This window comes from Bombus vosnesenskii, unplaced genomic scaffold, assembly GCF_011952255.1.
Source record: "Bombus vosnesenskii isolate JDL3184/JDL3185 unplaced genomic scaffold, Bvos_JDL3184-5_v1.1 scf7180000013267, whole genome shotgun sequence".
Lineage (NCBI taxonomy): Eukaryota > Metazoa > Arthropoda > Insecta > Hymenoptera > Apidae > Bombus > Bombus vosnesenskii.
In genome coordinates, this window is record NW_022882927.1 from 6501277 (window position 1) to 6520533 (window position 19257).

Sequence of the window (19257 nt, forward strand, 5' to 3'; positions counted from 1 at the left end):
AAAAGTGACCAAAGGAACGAGAAACCCGCTCAACAGCGCATCATCTCGAGGCGAGAATAGAGTGGCGATGATGGCGCTATGCGGCGTCTCGCGCGTAAATCTTGCGTTTGAGGAACCGGAAGCGTCGTCGGTGGTCTTGCAATTTTGAATCAAACTCGCCCACTGCCAAATGCCGTTTATTGATTGTGCCAAATTCCACGCGCGTGCGTGCCCCTCCCACCTCCCCCCGCCTTTGTTTCGGGGCTTTTTGATGCGCGCGTAAATCGTCGTCTGGTTTTGCATTGCCAAATCCTTGATATTCTACCGACGATGATGAAATTCATTTTGCATATCCTACGTCATTCTTACATTTTCGTGGGATCAACCTTTTCCCCTATTTATTTCTCTCTTATTTATTATTGAATAATTACTAGATTATGGATATTTACGCATTTCTGGACAATGTTCGGCACGTGTTAGAATTTCAAAGGAAACGACGACTTCTTAAGTAAATAGATATTTCATGCATTGAGAAGAAATTGAGAAGTGCAAACTGTAATACGAATATTAACGAAGAAACATATAAAATGTTGAAGGTTCTTTCTATTAATATTTGGCAGGAAAAATAATTCTCCATGGAGATTTTACTTTCTCGATTGTATTCTGGAAAACGTGAATGTTTATAAAAGTCAGCAGTCTAACGATAATACTCTTATTCGTCGAAAAATTTACGAAAAAGTTTGTCTCTTTCGAAGACGATGCTGCAAAATTTTGAGTGACAGTCCATAGTATGCGAAAATCTAGAAAATGTCAAAAGTAAAACACTAGTGACAACATTTAATAATATTTTCTCTCCTTAAGTTATAGAGATAAAAATTTGTATCTTCGTAATGATCCACTGTCCGGATAAATTCTCGCATCTCTGTATTTTCCAATTTTGATGTTGATTAACGCCATAAAAATATATATATCAAATCTATATTTAATTTGTACGTCAAATCGCTTAAAAACACTTTTCTTTTTTTTTCTTTTTCTAACACGTTATAAACTTTCGTGTATTTTATTTTTCAAGATTTTTGATTCAGCAAAGAGCTGTCCTCGTCCACGCTCGGACTTGCGGGAATTTTTTGGCAAGCGGAACAGAAATCGTCAGATTAAACACACGTGGTGTTTTTTCAGCGAATTGAAATTCGTTAGTCGAGATTCGAGCTGTTTCGCGTTTATTGTCGATCGAATTCCCATTCTTTTTTTCGTTCTTTCCTTTTCAGCCCCGTGCCCCGCGCCCGCCGGATTATCGAAACGGTTGTTACCGCGAGAGAAAACTCGATAACTTCGATTTCCTGTTCGATCTAAAACGAGCCACGTTTACCACCAAGTTGCTCTCCCGCGAAATTTCCTGTTCAATTTCGTATCGACGCTTTCGCCAAACTATTGTTTTCCTCCGCTCTTTTTTCCTTTTCTGTCTTCCCCGTTTATCCTTTTCTCTATTTCTCCTCGTTTTTTACTTCAATTTCTCTCTTTCTTTTCTTCATTCGAATCACGAAACACAAAAACGAATTGTTGGAAAACTAAAGTAAACAATGTCGCGAAAAGAACAAACCAGACGCGTGGAAACGCGGCACTTTTTCACAAAGAAACCTGACGAAAATGTTTACCGACTGAGAGCCTGCAGTTGCGCTCTTTTTGTTCGTTAAAGCGATTAGGTTTCTGGGCAACGTGTACTTCGTTAGCAAAAATAAGGAATTAAAGGGCATGCGAAAGGAGGACGATTCTCTCTCCGCTGTGTAACGTCGAATGCAATCTTTTCGAACGCATGTTTGAATCTCTTTCGTGAGTTAAAAATTATGAGAAGACAGTTAAAGTACAATTTTAATTAAATATTTCAGACTTTTGAAAGGAAAAAGATGTCGAGGTAATTTAAAAAAATTAGTAGAGTATCGATATTGAAACCTGGAAGAATTTCTCAGACAAACAGCGTGCAGAATAAAAGTATTTTAAAAATGAGAAGAAATAAACGAAATATTTCTACTGGAAATAGATAGATACGTGATTATGTAAATTAATATGGTTTGACTACTTTTTTACAAAAATTAGTACAACTTTTCCCTTTTCTTCTTTCAGATATCTTTGTCGTACAAGAAGAATATCGAGTTATCCTGGTAAGTGTTTTATCGCAATTGAAAATTCATACGTAATGGCTTTTTCATTTTTCCTGAACAAAAATGCCACATACCGTCGAATTTTTCCACGTAACGTCCATCTTCATTCGTAAATATTTATATCAATAATACATTAAGATCTTAAGTGGATCTTCTTCTTCAAATTCTTCAACTTCTCGTCGAATGAAAGTGACTCGGTTCTCCAAAATGGAAGAATTCGACAATCTAAAAAAAAAAAAAAAACGAAGTTAAAAGAATCCCAATTTCGGTAAAACTGGACGATATCGTACGAGCGAAACTGGTCTTCCAGAAACTACAGAGAAATTCAATTTTCTCCCCATTAAACGGATCGTCGTGAATTACGGAAGAATTCGATATGGTTTGAATCAAACAAACGTTCCTGAGGCATGCGACTAAATTCGATTCCCATCGAGTTAAATAAACTTCCCAGAAGCGAGGAAGAGGATTCGATCGAGTATGGTTCGCCAAAAGATCTCGAAATTTCTTTAAATTTCACGTGCACGTTGATTTTTCCCGAATAAAGGCAGAATACAAATTCTGTTTTTAACGAAAGAAGTTGGTAAATTAAATTTTCATTGGAAGTGAGAGAAGTTACTTGTTGCAGTTTATACATCTTCAATCTGATCTTCAACTTTAAGAATTTTTTATTTTATTCTATTTATTTTCCTTTTCTTATTTAGGAAATTTATTTAAAATATGGAGATTAATTGCGAAGAGTAACGTATGGAAGGTTTTACTATTAAACCTGTTGTTCGAATATTAACAGAAAACTACTGTACTCTTTAATTCTCGTTGTTTAACCTTCATCGTATGATTTATTAGCTATCACAGGGAGACTGTTTTAAATCAGTCTATTTAAATAACTGGAAATTTAATCGATATTCATATATTCAAATGTAATTGTATAGAAGTCAGAACGATTGATCAGAACGAAATACAAACTGTATATTTACCAGCTTTATTTAACAGTATCCGCTCTGGAAAAAAGAATAAAAAAGTTCTCTGCTTGGAGTTAAAAGTTCGTGCAAAAAGGATGACGTTTAAATCTAACAAACCTCTGTTGTAGTTTAAAAATACATTTTTATTAACAACTACATAGATTTCTCAATACTTGCTGCTGCAGCTTGACTAAAATTCTAATTGTTTAAAAGCAACATAAATATTTTCGTTGTCTTTTAACCGACTATTTATCATTTCTATTGCGTTCATAGATTTTCTATTGTAGTATCGTGAACGAAAGACCTAAGAGATCCGGGTGAACCATAAACAATATCGCGAGAAAAACCAAGTGCCGAAAAGACAAGGGATGCTAAGGGAGAAAGACGAATTAACAGTCAGTGTTAGTTGAGAAGTCAGAGAGTGCGAATTGCGTTGTCGAGAGAATGTGGTCCGCGTGAGAGAGAGAGAGAGAGAGAGTTGCAAATTAACTATTTAGTTGTCTAAATTTTAGTACGTTATTATATTTAGTTCACGTTAAACAACCATGGTTCCCTGTTTAACTAACACCTGTTTAATCCATTTAAAATGAACTAATAAATAACAAAGATCCTACACTACTTTTGGACAAAGTGTACGCGGTACAATATCGCAAATATTAATTTTATTGCGCGTACTGGATTTTTCATGCTTGAGATATTTGAATACCTGTATTTTACGTGATCAATAATCCCCCTTAAACGATCTTAAATATCGTTTTTCGCGTAATGTAAAACCGGGCTTATTTCACGAACGTCATTTTAGTAACTTTTCCGATCGCTCGATAAATTCACTATTTCATAAACGAGAAAACTCGATTCGAAATTGGGTTAACACGAGATCGATATCGAGCTGAGTGAAGCGCGTATTAACATCGCCAGGCACGTAATGCTTTGCCGATCAAATGTTGTGCATGCGTGTAATTACTAATAAAGAGCGAGCCGCGTTTATTCAGTCGGCGCTTCCCTGAAAAATTCCCTAGCACGACGTTTAATATGGATCACGGGATCTGATATTCTGTCGCACGTCGTTTAATGGAAACATCTGCGTAATTAATCCTAGTATAATGCACGCACGAAACGCGTGAATTACGATGCAACGTAGCATCTGTAATCAAAAGCAATATCGAAGATCTAGGGACATTTTGCGCAGGAATAATTTAACGCTAACCTTAGCAGGCTCGGTCAAGTGATTGATTTGAAAATTTCATTTCAAATTATACATTCATCGTTATATTATTTCGTTATGGAAAATTAATAAAAGTAAAAGTTGCAGTTATTTTTCCATATTTCGAATAATTATTCGTCTTATATTGCGCTGCAGGGAATTCATTTGAAATGAAACTCGATTAAACTCTTGAATATTTGAAATAATGATATTTTCATACGCTTGAAATATTGTTTACGGGATAATTGATAACGGGAAATTATCATAAACGTTACAGTTATAATAAATTCGAAACGATCGTAATAAAAGTTTATAGGGATTGCGTCCTATTGCATCGTTGAAAAAATTATGGTGGCGTTTAAGTGCTTAACAAATTTAAATGCGAGCTTACGAGTAAATTAGCGGAAATTAGATCGTGATAAATAAGATGCTGTCGAGGCGAGAGCAAGCCATTTTAATTCAACCTATCCCATTATTCCGGATTAGCGTTTGAAAAATGAAAGAGATGAACGTATCGTATAGGGAAGCAGACAAAATTTTGTTACAATTAAATCCTTCTAAAGAAGAGAATTTTTCTGTTGAAATTAATATTAAAGACAGAGGGAACGCAACACATTTTTCCTATTTTGTAGCTCGAACGAAAAGCGTAGATTATTGCTCGCTTGCTAAACGTAGACTTAAACGCTCGAATGCAAATTACTTTTGTTTTACACGTCGGTAAAAAGTAACTGTAACATGTAGATACACCTTTGGGCTAGGGAAAATTTTATATCTCGAAGTTCCGCATGCATCCGTAAATATTTTTCATTACTTTGTTTTACAGAATGCTGTTACAATTAACAAAGAAATATTTTTCACAAAAGAGAAGCTTTAAAGATACGTGCATCTGTTTTCGTTATATTTTTAATGAAATTCTTTTCCATTCCTTCTCTCTCCCTATCTCTCTCTCTCTCTCTCTCTTTCTTTCTGATATATAAATAACTTTGTTTAATGTGAACTTTGAGTTTTGCTAAGTACACGGTGCACAACATTTATCTGTTTGGAGCCGATTCGGAACAACTTATAGAATTTCGGATATTATCTTTAGTTTCGTAGCATCGGAACTTTTCTTTAACAGAATCTGTTAGAATTACACCGAAGAATTTCAAGGCTTCCCCATTGTTCCTAGAGATCTAATTACCTCTTCGGCAAGTTCACTTAGGAAGAGTTCACTTGTTAGAAGACGCGCAATAATAACGATTCAGCGGCAGTTTCTTGAATACAGAGCACCTCGTACAAAAGAAGTACGTAGTAAGTACGAAACCCCGGCTCTTTCTTTCTGATAAATTCAGCAGCAGTATCGGATATCGGAAATCTTTTCTATTCATTTCAAATAATTCAATCTTCATCAAACCACAAATTAAATTCGAGCGTAATTTTTACTTTCGTTCGCTGAATATCTTGCGCGTCTTTAAATGATCTTCTCGATGTTACGCAAAAATATTCAGTCTTCTATGATCGCTGTAAAATTGTTCGTTTATCGTCTATAAAAATGTATGGAATTTGTTAAAATCAATTTTATTTTATTGCTTGTAAGTTTCTTAGCGCTTCTAAAATTCGAAATATTAAATATTCAAGGAGAGACTAACAGGAAGTGTTGGCAAAAAACTTCCATTCTCACAAAAATAATTTTCGTTTCGTTTCATGTTCGAATTAAACCAGAAACCTTTTCCACTTACCAAACAACTCTTCGATGCCAACTTCGTGTCTGGAAAAATCTTCGTCAAGCGAGTGATCTTCTTACCTGACTTTGTTCTTTAAATTGAGACTCGATTTCGATTACATTCAGAAAACTCGCATTCCCATAAAAACAATCCTCCACTTTCTACACGGCTTCCATTCACCTTTCCCACGTTTCATACTTTCCGGTTCGAACTAGCCCGAAACCCACTTACCAAACGACTCTTCAACCCTAACTACGTAACCCGAAGGATGTTGATCGAGCAAGTGATCCTTTCACCTGACACTGTTCTTTAAATTTAGTCTCCGCTTGGATCAGATTCAGAAAATCTCCATTCCCACAAAAGCGATCCTCCACTCTAATATCCATTCGCCTTTCACACACTTGAAAAGTTCTAACCCTCGCTGAACAACCCCCAACCTTAACTGGCGCCCAAATTCTTCGTCGAACGAGTGGCCTTTTCGTCTCACCATATGACGCTGCTCTTTTTAGTCTGTGTGCCGTTTCAGTCGATCAGTTCCTCACGTGGCAGAGCGACGTGGAGCGTCTGAAAAGCTTCGAGTAACCGGGCGAATCTGCGTCGATCTATAAACGGTGAAAAATAAACAGACTCGTTCTCCCTGGCCAGTTTTAATTAAACCTGGCAGGGAGAAAAGACCACGTTCCGGATACAATGGCGTTGCGAGACAGTCGAGAGGAATCCTCGGAGCGGAGCTGATGCTCGCCGAAAGAACAGGGAAGTTCCACTGGGAACCGGTGCTCCACGTCGGTTAATTATCTAATCGACCTCTTCCGCGGACAATATCGCCCGGCTTCTTCGTCCGGTTCCTCGATGAACTTCCGTCATCTAGCGGAACAGCCGAGCCTACGGCAAATAAGAATGTTAATTACGGGGATTCGTTGGTCGGAGGCTGCTTTCATTCGCCGAATGCCGCCGCTCTTCGCAAGTTCTTTGTACACAAGGTGAGTTTCGCAGCCAGAGAGAAAGAAAAGAAGGGATCATCCTGGCTTTACGCGACTCTCTTACGGCCGCTTTAGGCTGCTATCACACGGAGATACGCATCTCGTGACACCTGTATGACGTATGATAGGTAGCAGGTGCGCACATGTTCATCGTGATCTTAGATTAAACGATACGTTAGATTTGTGGACGCAGCCGGTGCATAGGAATCCGCGAGTCAATGTGAAGCAAAGATAACGAAGGGGAAAAAGTGACGTCGCTTGTAAGCGAAAGATAATTCAAGATGATACTGCATGAGACACGTGCACGCGCGTATCTGCGATAAGAACGTAGAATCTAATCGCGTTATACGTTTAATAAAAAATTTCACTCTACGATTCAGAGAAATTGGAGAGAGATCAAGGACTACGTACAGTAGGTTGATGGTGACAATTGCTTGGTTTTAATCTGACAATTAAATGTCACAGCGAGGAAGAAAGAAAGAAGTGATAAAATTGATACGTAGAAGTCATTGGACGACGCTGGCTAATTTTTCTGACGCGGTATCGATGTGAATTCAAGAATAAGATTATTCCTTTTCATCGGTAAGTTGCGATTAACTGGAGCAATTATCGAACGGAGGAATAAAGTCCGGAATTAAAGTTGTCTCGGTAGTCGATGAAACGATAAATCATATAAACACAGCAATCTGTGGCTAAATCTTGCAAATCCGACGGAACCATCATCGTTGGTATTCATTGTCATCGGTTGGATAATCTGATGCAAAGCCTTGCAACCATTTGCATTTAGCGAAGCAACGAGAAATTGTATGCAAGCCATCGTGTAATCATATGGTGAACTGTCAACATGCATAAATTGAAAATTCATAGTTTCCAAGTTTCCTCGCATTTCTCGGACTTCGTCAAATTAGTCCAGCCAGTGGATAATGGATATTTCAGTAGGCGCAAGGCCTAATAAAATAATAAAAATAAAATTCTTTTATCGATTTATTTTACAGATATAGGATACAAACATGAATTAGAGCATAAATTACACGAACTGCTTTAATGTACAATATAAGATAAAGATAAAGAACTAGACTTCGATAAGATTATACCTAATACACATACACACACACACACGTTACACCAAAGACGCTTGAACAAAAGGATTTTTCTTGACCTTTCGAGGGGGAATTTTTATGAATTAAAGCAGAAAGAGAATTCTTGCTACACTGAACATTAACCTTTTTCTAGACTATGAAGAACGTTGTTAAAACTTTAGATTTTGTAGGGAGCTCTACAGATAAAATGTAAGATTCGTCTGAATTGAGCAGAAAATGGATTACAACGTGGATGTTTTACTTCATTGTAATACAAATGAAGGTGGTAATTCGCGGGCAATAGTAACGAAGAGGAAGAGCAAGAGAAATAATTCGATAAGTACTGGAGATAGGCAGTTTATTTAGCATAATTAACGTTATACTAAATTGTGAATATTTAGCCGTGTGAATTTCTACAATATTTATGTAAATTCTCTTGGTACAATTACCACGTCCACTGTTATTATTCCCCTTTTACCAGTTTTACATAGAACGTATGTCTCAACGAGAAGGGTAATAAAAAATTGTAAAATGAAAATATCGACGAAGGCCAACGTTTGGAACGTTTCAAACCAAATGCAAAATTGAAGAATTATATAAATATCACCAATGTTCCGTACATTCCGAGTCAACCAACCAACCGATACGTCGCAAAACACAAAATTATATCGAACGTAGTCTGCAGGCGCGTTCAAACGCAATCTTCACGCACGAGCTTTCGAAAAGAAAATGCGATTCTGTATGATCCCGTGGCGAAGTTCGCAACGATCGCAGCTACAACGATAAAAGGCAGGTGTACGTATTCAACGAGGGCAGCCGGTTCTTCCGACTTAATTCAAATTATCCGACGCGAAACGAGATGAGCTCGCTGGAGCGCGAAGGGTCTGCACTCGAGACGGCGGTCCCGTTATACAACTCGTTCGCGGCCTCCATATCGGCGACTCTGTCGATCTCTTTCTTTTCTTTTTTCTTTCCTTTCATTTTTTTTTTCCGGGGGTTGCCACGTGTAATCAGCCGAAATTCCGCGCCGTAAATCAATACCCAAGCCCCTTCCGACGATGCACCCCTAGCCAACCCCCTACCCTTCCGCCCCTGGCCCTTTCCATTTCCGAAACTTCCGCCTCATCGTCTTCGGAGGCGTTATTACCCAGCAGCCGCGGGCATTCTCATTTCCTAGCCGCCGAATTTTCCATTTTCATCGGCCACCTCGTCTCTTCCGCGAGACTCGCGGCGAAGAGATTCCGCCTGTTTCCGCCAGGGATCAGGATTAATTGCCGCGTTCCTTCGAGCCAGCGGACTGCCTTTCGTTCGAATTTTGCGAGACCGATGTGGTGATCGAATTACGGGGAAGATGGCTGATGGAGGAAGATCCGACGATCGAGGGTGGAGGATGAGTCGTAGATGGTTGGCGAGGAATTTTCACATCGCTAGCATGAAATTGTTTTGGTACCGGGAAGAACTGGCACTGGATTCGCTACTGGAATTGTCAGGACTCGTTCGTGAAGATTATTGAAAATTTTCTAGATTTGTTAACATGCAATTGGTTAAATTAGGGTAGTGTTGTTGTCGCGAGTTTCTAGCGGAATTTAAGTGGAATTCAGAGGTATGTATTTTCGTAGAACCAGTGTTTCATCGAGTGACATGGGTAGTGTAGCCTTGGTTTGAATTTTGCGAGGGTGAGTGGTGATCGAACTTTAAAGAAAATTGGTGGTGGAGAAAGAATTGAAGATGGAGGGTCGAAGAAGGCTTGTGGATGGTGGGCGAGGAATTTTAGCACGGCGATATAAAATGGTTTTAGTATTAAAATGACCACTATGATTATCTTCGCCCCCGTTAACGAAAATTGCTCCGTGCTATTACCGTAAATTTATAGCGAAATTTAACACAAACTTGCTAGCGATACTTTATCATAGAATTACTTGAGTTATTAATTACCATTTTTCGTAGAGTTAATGTTTTATCGATTCGCGCGAATATAGTTTCGACTTGATCTTTGCGACGATAATTTACGAGCGAATTCTGAGAAAAATTGGCGATAGAGGAAGATTTGAACGTGGAGGCTTAACCAAGGCTTGTGCATGATTAATAAAGAATTTTAGATCGATAATATAAAATGGTTGTAACGCTAGAAAGTTCGATGTGATTATTTTGACTCAGTAGTCGATGCTATCGCCGCAAATTTTGCAGCAAAATTTCAGATAAATTTGATGGCAATATTTTTTCTATTACCAGAATTATTAGAATTATTAATTACCATCCCTCATAGAATTAACGTTTCATCGATTGACACGAGTGCTTAGTATTTTGTATGGCTGAGATATGATGGAATTCTTAGAAGTATCGTCCTATTGAATAACACGTGCACCATTTCGCTTCATGACTTTCCCATCTATAGCTCGGCGAACTCTCTTCATCGAACGATAAGATGTAAGCTTAACTGCTACAATATCGTAGCACATAGTAGGACACAATATATAACATATTATCTGCTACAGACCTTTCCCCGATATTCAAATGAAAACCAGTCCGTGGATATCCTTTCACGAACTTTCAACGTCGCCCTTTTCCCTGCTCTGACCCTCTTGCCGAGATTCTGCCAGCCAACCTTTCTTCGACTCGCGATAGACGGGTACAGTCAGTGAAAAAGATGCGGTTATTCCACTTGTACATTTACATTTTTGTCAGAAGTTTCTCTAGACAACGATCACTGTTCATCGCTTTTTTACCTTCTTCAATCTAATTTTATTCAATCCTAATTCTATCTTAATATCACCGAAACTCATAAATACAAAGACGCAACGGTTGCGTCGTGTCTTTATATTCGATCATCACAGATCTTCGTGTTACATCTCACCAATCTTTCCGTGTAAGATCGTATCGTCCACTTTCTACGAAAGTAATATAGTAAAATTAAAAAATTTAAAAAGAATTCTCAAAAAGTGAACTGAGAACTACTATACTGATACATTGAAGTGTATAGCTTCTACCGATTGTACGATCAAGGATCATCAATTTTAAGAGATCAATTTTCCAGCAAAAGTTGACTGTAAAGGTGAACTGAGGATTATTGGACGAGAAAACTGTTACATTGAGAATCTCAGTGTATCGCTTCCACCGACTGTACGATCGGTCAGACAGAGCTGTTAACAGTTGTATGGAGATTTAGCTGGATTATTGACCGTTTCTCCGGCTCGACGAAGACGAAACCAGGTCGAATGGTATTTGTTAATGTGCTCCCGCAAGAGGTTTTTTCGCCAACTCCTCCGAGAGAGAGCTTTGGCCCAGCTTTTCGTCTACAGATTTCCTGCAGTCCCTTAAAATCCTTGCCTCCTTCGTCGGGAATGCGTCTTGGCAGTATTGGACGTTCTATCAATGTACTTGTTCCACTTTGGATATGTATCCTGTATTCATTTTTTACCTCGTGTACGGTGTATTTTAGTTGGTATTTTCCTTTGAACAACGTTTGATTCGGATAGAAGATAGGTTTCCAGTGATGAGAATCTTGCTATTTCTACTATGTGTCCATACGTATCTGTATACGAATATGTTGGTGCATTTGTGTTTGGCAAATTTATTGATCGAATTTACGTATATTTATACATACGCGAAAAATATAACGAGAAGGTACGTTCCAAATAAAAGTTGTGCGTCCAGTTTAATTGACTTTAAATCTAATTTGATTTTTATATGCATCTTTTATTCGGCACATCGTGCGTGTGTATACGGTGTTTTAATATCGACTTTTATGAATTGTTGATATCGAAAAATCGACGTGGCAAAATATTTGAAATTTCTCATATTTGTTCGATGCTGTTTCAAGAACAAGAAGAAAATTATAGGAATACGTAGATCGCTCTCTTTCATCGTTACAAGATAACATCCAAGCAATACTTTCTTTCATCGTAAAAAGGCTATGGTACAACCATCATTCTTTCATCCTTACGAGACAACGTTCAACTTTTTTCTTAAGTCTGGACTCAAGAGCAAACAAAAGTGGCCATGTCTCCAGTGCATTATTAAACTCTCCGTGTTACACTGTTCGCGTAAGAAATTCCTCGTCCGTCGTGTTACACGACTGCTTGGAGAACAATATCCATCAACAGGAGACTTGCAGAGCCAAGACTACAGTAGTTGAAGGGAACTTCGCTTCGAAGGAACTTTTAATGCAACCATTTAGCCACAGAAACATCTTACTCTGCAACCGAGTGTTCCAGCTGGAGATCTTGCCCTCTGGTCATCGTGAAACACTGTCGATTAATTTGTCATAATGAAACGAGGAGTTACGCGTCTTTAGTCTGAGTTCGCGACTTCATTTCCGAAAGATCGCGGTTATAGGTCACGCACTTAAAGTACGCAAACTAAAAGGTAAAGTAAGTGAAGTAACTAAAGCAAGTAAAGTAAGTAAAGCAGGTAAAGTACGCAACTAAAGTTTACACGTTATACGTGGACAGATTGAACGGGAATCGAGCAGATTTCCGGAATGACGATAACAGTAAAAAATAAAGCAACTCCTAGCGACGATTCCGGGAACTTTCTAATCTGGCTTTGTAATAAAATTTATTCTATGGAAGTGATAAGAATCGGTATCATCGCTGGTCGTATTATATATATTTTTCTAGGAGTAGATTTTGTTAAGATTAATTAAGAGAACTTTTTAGGAATAACGAAGGAAGAGTTTGAGGATATAGATACGAGAAAGTTCTTAGATCATCGAACTTCTTCATTCTCAAAATTTTGATAATTAGTGAACAAACGAATAAAATACAAGCTACATTCGTAGCTCTTTTATTTATCAAAAGATTCCGAAGAGATGCAGAGTGGAACAGAAGATATGATTACCATAAAGAAACATGATCTTTACTTTCAAATAGCTAAGACACACAAATTCTTCAAAAAGTTCCAAAACCAATTAGAGAAACGGAAGACGTAACCGCTATGAAAAGATTATATCTTTGCGTCCTAATTACTAAAACATACAAACTCTTAACGCTTCTTAGCATTTCTATTTGCTAACGAAAAATTCCAAATCCAATCACAGTAACAGAAAACGTAACCACTGTAAAAAAAACCTACAATTTTCACACCTAAATTACCAAAACACACAAATTCATAACGTTTCTGTTCACTTAAAAAAAAGAGAGAGAGTGAGAGAGGGAGAGAGAGGAAAAATACCCAAAAGACAACCAGAGAAACACGTATTCATTACAGAAAAAAAAAAAAAGAAAAAAGAACATTAAAATACGCAAATTCGTGACTCTCTTCTATTTATCAAAAAATCTCCCTCGAATCAGAGAAACGAATTTTCCTAGCTCCGTGTATCATCCATTTTTTTCTTCTAATATTTCACTTCGTTGTCTAATAAGTTAAAGGAATTTCGTTCAGGGATAAGCCGAGTTGATATCAGAAAGAGATCCCTGTTTGTTGGTGTGCTCGTTTAGCTGCCTTCTGTCAGCCGCGTGAACGCAGGATTTGTTGGGCTAAATGACGCTGATAATCGGAGTTTACGGGTTGCCCCTAAGTCATCGAGCGACGAAGGAACCCATTCGAGCATCGTACAGTTTACTTGCTGGATCTCTCTGTCGACGACGGTATTAACCTTGTAAATCCGGGATATAATGCGGATGGGATCGCGATTTCGCCTTTAACCCTTTCGCAACATTCGCCGGGAAACAACGGTGGATTTATGGAAATTTGGACATTGTGGTGATATTTAAATTACGCAGACAGATGGTGGTTCCAAAATTGGGAGGGCTGAGCGCTCCAGAACGTCCAAAAAATCTGACCTAAGCTGACCTGATTATACCTTAGCACCATTAGAATCACGATCCTAGGCATATGCATATGCAATTTCATTTCGAATCGCTTGAATCTGAGTAAATGTAACGTAATCAGCACAATTTTCTTTTTCTCGTAACTTTTGAACCTCGAACTTGTGCCACGACTCGGACGAAGCTTGCTCACCACCTTCCCTATGTCTGCAACATATTCGAAATTCAAAGAAATTGCTGTTCCCTTTTCCATGCTAGTTACCTTGAATTTCATTGCATTCGTTTGGGAACGTAATTACTGGGACAGGCGATTGGTAATTTTTAAACCTATAGAAAGCGTGTGCATAATTGCGAGATCGAATGCGAAATCAACGGGGAAGTTTGGTGGACAACGAATCGTAAGATCGTTTCCCTGTGAAAAATAGGAAATGCGATTTATAAATGTGTTTATAAATGTTCACCTGTGGTTTTCCTTTTACTTCTACGCAACGAGTTTTGCTCGAACATTGCTCGAACGAATGCTCGATGGCTCGTCTCAACTAACTATGAGGCAGCAGTTTCGAATAACTTCAACCCCCATCGGCGTATACTGACACAGCCACGCGTTCAAGCAAGTATCCCTTATAAACTCGTACAGTCGGTGGTCTTACATAGGCTGAAGCTGCGGTGTTCAACTTCATCTCGTGGGTCCCGAAGGGTAACCCCCGACTGGAATTATTAAATTCGCCAGAGTGCGTCGCTTCCTTTTCGTCGATAGACGCGGAGGATTTCGTCTGCCTTCGAAACGGACGATCTCGAGGCTTCCATGTCGACACGTAATATTGCCAATGGCAGTAATGGGGTCTAGAGTGCATTGAATTGGGATTATCGTTTCGCGTACGATACATTTTAGTAATGGGAAGAACGAATTCGTGGGAAATGATGATTAACGAAGTTTCGATTTGGATTCGCGCAAAATTTAGATTGGTGAAAAATAATGGATAAAAGGAAATGTTTGTTCCGAGTTCCTGTTAAATGATAACCGATAAATTTTTCATTTTGATTCGTGCGACATAATGAACGATTGATTAGCGATTGTTGCGCAACGTTGGCTCGTGACATCGCAAACTGTAAATCTCGCTGAAAAAGTTTGGAGCGAATTAAGTGGAAAACTGGAATTCAAATCTTAGATTGGCAGATATGTTTGAAGTCTGAATCATGAAACCAAGTTACGATAAATATTATAATAGCAAACCTAGTGATACGAACGTGGATCGGATGAAAAGGAATTTAATTTAATCGTAGATTAACAAAGATTCTTTGTAAAGAGTTTTACATTGCGAACATGTCTCGTGTCAAGATTAATGATAATTATCACTATATTTTCTATGAATAGTATCGAGTGGAGTTACTATCCCATACGGAACGTGTATTCTTCGTTATTAAATGTTTCATCAATTATTCACTGTATTTACGCACGCGGTTGGATATAAATTATTCATTTTCCAGTGCCGATATCTATTTGCGAAATTTCATTCAAATAGATGCTGATCCATATAGTTTCTTCATCGAATGATCATACTGACGTATCGATATCAATAGCATGGCAAAATTTATTCCTACGGATTGCTACAAACAGCGAGATCTGCGAGTCATTCAATGATGCGATGTCTATTTTTTAAATTCCGACGGTTATCAAATATAATTTTGTTTTAACACCGAAGGAGAGAGCTGTTTGAAAGCAAACATTTACTCCAAAAATATGCGTGCATTAGTACGATCTATAGAAGAATATAAACATTTTTATGAGACGAATTTTATTCTTCGTGAAGTCTTCGTGTAAAGACTTTTAGAATATCATTGACATAATTATTGATATACTCTTACATTATCGACAACCGTTGTATTTAAATAATATGCAGACTGCTGTATCGCAGAAGATGATGAAAGACATTCGATTTTGCATATTGTATTAATGAAACGTCGATAGAACGCGATTCCACGTCACAGGATTTGATGAAAATTTTTTTTACCACGACTAACGATAAATTTAACTATCTGCCGTCTAAAACTAACCTTTCGAATTCCACAATGAGGTCAGTCGTGACGTAATATCTCTGTTTCACTTACGAATATTTCTGTCCCGACTTTATTTAACCATCGAACTGCAACGAAAACTTTCGAACTCTGCAACATCCAGGAAAATTAATAATTTAAAATGGCTAGCGAAACAATATCACGATTTATATTGGTTGGCGCACAGTACATTAATAATGCGTGAGGTGTTAACGATGATGAATAATGGAATTATCGACGGATTGAGTCGAATTTACTTCGCTTGCATTTTAGGATTTTGTCCTTCCCCTCGAGTTAAATCCGCGAAATTAGATTAACGCATCTGAAATGTTAAGGGCGATATTTAAATTTGCCGATGGTCTGCGGGAAGCTCGGTGACAGTCGACGTTTCGCTGGAAATTGGAAGGATCTCCCAACGAAAATAGCTTGGAAACTCGAAACACGATTGACGCGATATACAGTGACTGACGTTATAGAGTACTACGCCATTTGGTCACACGCGAATCGTTACTTACGTGGAAACGTCTATCGATCATCGCAAAAGTGTCTAATTAATCTAATTAAACAAAGTTTAATTAACGGTTCTTGATCGACAAAGTCGGAAAGCTCTTCTCACGCCCGTATCCATCTTGTATTTCCAACGATTCTATTTAGAGAAATTACGCTTAGAAACTTGTATTTTTGACAGGAATTTGATTCGTGCGGTTCCGTTTAACGAAATTGAATTGTAGAATTCGGAATTTGGTGGAAATTCGTTTCGCGCGCTTTCACGTAAACGAATTGAATTTTGGGATTTAATGGAAATGTACTTTCTATAGCTGCGTTTAAAGAAACTGAGTTTTGTAATTTGCAATTCGGTTTGATTTACTCCATACACTTTCGTGTAAAGAAATTCGATTTTGAAATTTGGAATTTGATAGAAACGTAATTCGCGTAGCTCCATTTAAACAAATTGAGTTTCGTAATTTGGAATTTCCTGGAAATCTGATTCGTCCGATTACGTTTAAAGATATTACATCGCCATTGGTCTGCCAAAATAACAACTTTTAAACAGTCCAGGTACACTTGATTAACTTTCGTATACGATATCTTTTGTATCTTCGATAGCTAGAAAAAAATAATATTAAAATCTGAATTTAGAGAATAGACAAATAAACATAAACCGGATATGACAAACAAAATTGAAAACTAAATTCTCTTATCAAATGAATCGACTGTATCGTAAAACATAGATTGCAAAATAAATTTTCTTTAGTCAACATTCCGAGTATATCGTAAAACACAAATTATTAAATAAAATTCTTTTACCAAATGTACTGGGTGTATCATAGAACGAAGACAACAAGATAAAATGTTTGGTCTAAATTTAGTCTATTCTTTGGTTTAAACAGACGTTGAACGATTAATCGGTAGGTTCGCGAGAAATAAACGGCTTGGAGCTGTTAATTACCAGTGTCAGTCGATCAACACGCATTGTTCGAGTGGAATCTCGCGATGGAGAAGACGAGTCTCGGGCAGAACAGGAATTCCAAACAGCAGATACGGTTAACTGGTAAAATTTGCAACTAAATACGTCAGGCGTGCAGTAAGTCGTCGCGCCATCGTCGTCTTCGCCGTCGCAAAGTTTCGTGTTCCGCGCGAAATGAACTTTCCACGGCGTAAACACGTCGATACGAGTCGATACTAATTACCATCTTCAAACCGGCTAACAACGGCAGTTAGCTTTGCTTTAAATTGCCGGTTTCCACGAAGAAGATCGACAACCGGACAACAACAGGGCTTGGAGGAAAAATGCTTATTCTACGTACGAAAATAAATCGTTAGAAATGTGGAACTCAATTTTGTTCATTTGAAGCTTCGTTTTCCAAGTAAATCGAAGCTAATGATTTTCAGAATAGACGTGCCCCTGTATAATTTTGTACCGGATAGAGATACGTGAATCGGCCAGAAGATTATTCTGTGTGCAAAAATAAGTCGAAAATTTCAAATACAATTTCTTCGTGCGAAGCCTCGTTTTCAGCGAAATCGAACTTGACAGTTTTTCGGATACACGTGCGGTTCGATAATTTTTCCGCTGAACAAGGGTCGTTCTATCGGACAGGAGATTGTCCTAAAAATGAGTCGGAACTATGGGATAAAATTTGCTCGTATAAAGCTATGTTCTTGAGGAAGTCAAGCTCGAAGATTCGTGACATATGGACACTTGGTTGAAATACCGAGTATGTGTGATCGATTAGTTCGGCGGGTTATTCAAAATGTTTGATAATTTCCTGATATGGAATGACCTGAAAAGATTAGAGGAATATCATTTATTTTACGTATACGACATGGCAAACCAGCGAATCTAGGTTGTAGGTTCTAGAAAATGTATTCACATTTGAAAATGCGAATATTTAAAATGCTCGTTGCGCAAATTCGTACACTTACTTGTATCAACATCGGAAAGATCAATTTATAGAAAGAAGATCGTGACACGAGCATGTGAATCGAGCACGTGTAAAGAGAATTCTGTTCAAAACTACTAAATTAACCCCCTATAAACCGCGATAAAAAGTTTCAAGCGGTAGTTTCAGTCGAATTCCGCACAACACGTACGGATAATCGATTCGGCTTATTTTTAGACGCAAATTCTGCAATACCGAGATAAGAAAAACAAAAAGAACGCGCGAGTTATTGCATGTACATTACTCGTTATTTTTTATTCGGCCGGTCTGTACGTGCGGATTAGAGAGGCCAACAAAGAGAGGAGAACGCGGAGGCGGGCGAATGAATGTAAAATGGAGTATTTATGTGTCTGTGTGAGGGAGAACGAAGGGTGAAAAAAGGAGAAACGCGCGTATGGTATGGGTGAAACGGGAACAAAAGAAAAAGAATACGTGCAACAGAATGGGAAAGGATGAGGGAAAAAGGGAAAATGGACAAAGAGCAGCGAACTATCAGAGAAGGTAAGATAACGGTACGTGTAAAGAAATGAGAAAAAATCTTGTTTGAAAAAGAAGGAAAATAGAAATGGAGAACGGGATAGAGTGAGAAATAATACGCAGACGAAGAAGACGAGTGTTTCTAGCGTCTTTCCTCGTCTTTCATACGTTCTCGAGGAATTTAATTTAGCATATCTTCGGTATAAATAGATTAATCTTTTTGTTCTTTTTTTTTTTCGAGAATGTCAGAACTGAACCGATTAAAAAATATACGGCGCCGTATTAAAAACTCAAGATTACCTTCATAATATAAGAAATATAAGGTGTTAAAAAGTCAAACCATATTTCACCTAATCAGGCCTATCGAATATGGTAAATTTTATTCGAAATATTTTTTTATAAAGTCAATAGGTAATCGGTTATTTCAAGTGTCATAGAACTTGACATAGA

The 19257-nt window shown here is 37.9% G+C and overlaps 1 protein-coding gene and 1 long non-coding RNA gene across 2 annotated transcripts in view; one reads left to right on the top strand and one right to left on the bottom strand.

The window, feature by feature from the left end:
• The window catches only part of LOC117230470 (poly(rC)-binding protein 3), a 179475-nt gene that overhangs the window by 49414 nt on the left and 110804 nt on the right, over window positions 1-19257 (top strand). Inside the window, exon 2 of the mRNA XM_033487970.1 lies at window positions 2101-2138. The gene's annotated coding sequence lies outside the window, so the exon portion shown is untranslated. The remainder of the gene's footprint in view (window positions 1-2100; window positions 2139-19257) is intronic.
• On the bottom strand, window positions 758-17650 carry LOC117230472. The gene is made up of 3 exons (XR_004492792.1): window positions 17337-17650; window positions 2213-2363; window positions 758-779 (listed from the first exon to the last, which is right to left on the bottom strand). It is a non-coding gene; the product is annotated as an uncharacterized LOC117230472 (long non-coding RNA).